This window comes from Austrofundulus limnaeus, unplaced genomic scaffold (genome assembly GCF_001266775.1).
Source record: "Austrofundulus limnaeus strain Quisiro unplaced genomic scaffold, Austrofundulus_limnaeus-1.0 Scaffold313, whole genome shotgun sequence".
NCBI classification, from domain to species: Eukaryota; Metazoa; Chordata; class Actinopteri; order Cyprinodontiformes; family Rivulidae; genus Austrofundulus; species Austrofundulus limnaeus.
In genome coordinates, this window is record NW_013952715.1 from 98185 (window position 1) to 102244 (window position 4060).

At 38.4% G+C, this 4060-nt stretch overlaps 1 protein-coding gene across 1 annotated transcript in view; it reads right to left on the reverse strand.

The window, feature by feature from the left end:
* mrps33 (mitochondrial ribosomal protein S33) overlaps positions 1-2947 on the reverse strand; it is a 14444-nt gene extending 11497 nt beyond the window's left edge. The window contains exon 1 of the mRNA XM_014021986.1: positions 2808-2947. The gene's annotated coding sequence lies outside the window, so the exon portion shown is untranslated. The remainder of the gene's footprint in view (positions 1-2807) is intronic.
* Positions 2948-4060: the final 1113 nt, after the last annotated feature.

The following is a 4060-nucleotide window of genomic DNA, read 5'->3' on the forward strand; positions in this document are numbered from 1 at the left end:
GGGCTGCCCCGCCTGTATAGTGGTAGGGGAAACACTGCATGTCTAGTTAAATAGCATGTGTGCACAGGCAGCTGCAGCCAAAGGTTTTTCTGCACAAACAAAAGCTAAAATAAATGGCGGAGAGCAGAGTGTTTTTTAGCCTTGGTATGACAGGAAACTTAGTGTACTCACCAGGGTTGCACAATATATTGTAAAAATATTGTCAATGAGTGCGATATTTATATCACAAAAAGACTGCTCGGAGTGCAATAATTATTGACTAATGTATTTGAAAAGTTTTTAAGTTGTACTCTTCATGCTAAGACAATATTCAGTCAGTAGGACTGGGTCTAAAAGCAGTAAAATCTCACTCCAGACACAAATAATGTTGCCAAAAGGGCTACAGGTCACAGAGAAAGAATCAGAGGTTAGACAGGGAGGAGAAAAAAAAACATTTACAAATGTTATCGCCATCGCAAGATTTTCTACTATCGTGCAGCTAGGGCTGCAACTAACGATTATTTTAATAATCGATTAATTGGTTGATTCTTTTTTTGACTAATCGATTAATCGGCCAAATCGTTAAAACGCTTAATTACATGAATATGGGTAGATATAAATTAAGTTAACTCCTTAAGGATGCAAGTTATTGATAATGAATTAATCTGAAGTTGATTTATCTTATAGATTGATTAATAATTAATTCATAATCAGTTTTCTCTTGAATCAAGAGGGTCTTCCCATAAAATGAAGGATTTTTTTATAATCTCCTAAATTAAAAAACAGAAGCACATAATACATATTTTAACAATTTATTTTGCCAGCTGTATTAAATACTGACTGAAAAAATGTGTATTTCTCCTACATGAAACCTAACATAAATTTAGTAGGTTGCTGAATGAGGAAAATAGATTAAAATAATAAAATATGATTTTTAGATGTAAAACTATTATTAATTTATTATAATTAGAATTTTTTTACATTTAAAAATTGTTTTTTTCTCTAATTCTTTACTTTTTGTTTCATTCTTGTTGGTTCTGTTTGACTAAAACATTGTTTGACCCTAGGGCTGCCACAAACAATTATTTTTTATAATCTATTAATCACCGATCATTTTTTGATTAGTCGACTAATCGGATCATACGTTAACTGAATATAAATCATACAGCTTATTGCACCAAAATGCAGCTGCTATTATATAACCATGGTTAGATTTTAGCTATATGCTAACTAAAAATAATTGCTGTGGAAGGTAAGTTCTGCTCTGCAGATATTACACAGGTTTCTCTTTCATTTTCTTAAAATGATCCCACACTTTGAGCTCCGTTGTCAGGTAGCCATGATACCAGAGCCTGTCTGTATAATGTCTTGTGACGTCCACGGCCTACCCCAGTTACCACTACTGTGCATGTGTGTCAAAGACAGAAAGGCAGATGTGGCAGTGGAAGGTGTCAAAGCAGTTTGGAGAGAAAAACAAATTAATTGATTAATCAATTGCGTATGTTGCGGGTGTTTCGGAGAAACTGAGACGTTTATTTTCTAAACATGATGTCCCAGTGGCTTTCAAACTCCAAAACACATTACGGCAAAGGCTGGTTCACCCCAAAGATCCGGTGCCCCGGCACAAACAGAGCAATGTTGTATATGCTGTTAAGTGCCAGGAGGACTGCGACCAGTTATACATCGGGGAAACAAAGCAGCCACTGTTCAAAAGAATGTCCCAACACAGACGAGCTACATCTAATGGCCAGAACTCTGCAGTTTTCACTCATTTACAGGCCAGCGGTCACTCTTTCAGAGATGAGGATGTTCTCATTCTTGATAGGGAGGAACGTTGGTTTGAGAGAGGAGTAAAAGAAGCCATTTTTGTGAAGAAAGACCGTCCATCATTAAACAGAGGTGGAGGCCTCCGTTTTCAGTTGTCCCCCTCCTACAGCGCTGCCATTGGCAGTATCACTCCACCCCCTGTTAACAATAGGTGTTAATTAGGTGTCAACGATAGCCATGTGATGTGAGTATCAGTCACATGGAGGCAGGGCTTAAAAGCCTGAATTTTGCCTGAAACTCTCAGACTGAAGAAGTCTCTTGGAGGAGAGACGAAACGTTTCATTAAAGAAGAACCCGTCCAGAAGACCTATACGATTTTTTTCTTTTTGAATTTTTACCTGGATTACTGAGATGCATCAGAACAGATTAATCGATTATTAAAGTAGTCATCGGTTATTTTAATAATCGATTAGTCGTCGATTAATCGTTGCAGCCCTACGTGCAGCCATAGCCAGATTAGATGTAAGTGATCACATCCACCAGGCCTGCAGCTCAGTGTAATATCAGGGTTGCCAGATAATCATAAAAACGCATTCCGCCTGCTTTTCTGTGCACATGTTCACTAAACACAACACCCTCACAAGTCTGAATCAAATTACAATTATTTTACAGTAGCCATACAAAAGGTCACAAATTCCTACCTGGCAACCCTGCCTGACATGGAGTTACATGGCCTGAACTGATTGAGCCTGTTGAAGTTATCTGAATGTGAAGCTGTGATCAGAACCACTTCCTCCATGTTTGGATGAGCACGACTGACAGAAAGCAGCATGTAAGGTCCGGAGCTGCTCAGAACCACGCTTCTGCTCCCACTGTAAACTATTTTAATGTAAGAAACGAGGTTTCTTCACTCTGGGCCGGTTCGGTTCGTTTTTTGTCGGGCCGTGAACAAAAATAAAAACCGAGCTGAAGTCCCATTTCAGGTCAGGAAGAGTCGCTTGGACTAGAAGCTACGACTCAAACATTTAGTTTCACAGACGGATGTTCGGACGGTCACTTACCGGATCCTTCAGCTCGAACTTGGGTCAGCTGAAGCGGGTCTGGGAGCTCAGAATCTCATCTGGTTCAGTAAAACGAACAAAACAGACGATAACCTTCACGTTTTCCTCTCAAACTTGTTACCGCGCATGCGCAAGATTCTCTTCTTCTTTTGAAGCTTCGCCGCTCTGAGTGTCGCTGCTGCCACCTGCTGGGCTGACCCACTTCCTACAAGCAAAGAGCTGAAAACAATGGGGCTACAAACCATTATTGCACTTTACAACACAGTTACAAAGCAGTTACAGCATGCAAACCAGGGGGAATGAATCTCATACACGAGAATATATATTTCATAAAATGACAACCGTGAAACTGAAGTCAGCAAAATAAAATCAATCAGAACAAAATGAAATCAGGAATTTCTAACCACTTCCTACATAATGCATTCATTATTTTTTGTTATAATCCTTTGATGTTAACTTAGTTTTATTCCCAACACTGAAAGGAAATTGTAACATTGTGTAAAATGTGAGTTAAAAACAGAACGCAATGATTTAGATATTTCACAAAGTTACATTTTATTCACAATAAAACATGCTAAACAAGTCAACTATTTAAACTAAGAAAAGATCCCATATAAAATTAAAAATAATTTCCGAATTTTGATGTCAGAAATGTCATTTTAAAAAGTTGCTCCGGGTCCGTCTCTTCTTGAATTGAAACATTCCTTGCTTGTACACACCAGTGATAAATCATGCATTTTAACCTCCCTATCATAGTCTGTCTTTGCATTTTTTTAAATTTGTTCTTTATGTTTTAGTTTCCTTGTTTCTGTTTCCTCGCTGTTCTCCTGTGCTGTTTCTCTTTTCCTCTCTGTCTGCTTCCTGTCTGTCATTTTTCCAGCCACCCTCACCTGTTGTCCCTCCCCAATCAGCCCAGCTGCCCATGTCCTCATCAGCTCTTGCCCTGTATTATAGCTCTCTCCACTCCTCACTTCAGCATTCTCTTGTCTTACCTTCTGCCCTCCCATGTGTCTTCATTTTTGTGAGTAGTTTTGCTGCCACGCCAACCTTTTTTTCCCATTTATTAAAATGTTTTATTTTAAGCTTTGAGTCTGTCAGCTCAGGGGTCCAGCCACCGACAAATCTAACACTCCCTGAGATTTTACAATTCATATTGATTTGATGCATTTTTATTATCAACAGACATGAAAATAAACAACAAACACATTCAGAGTTATAAATTCCTAATAGTAATGAAGAAAACATCGACAGAA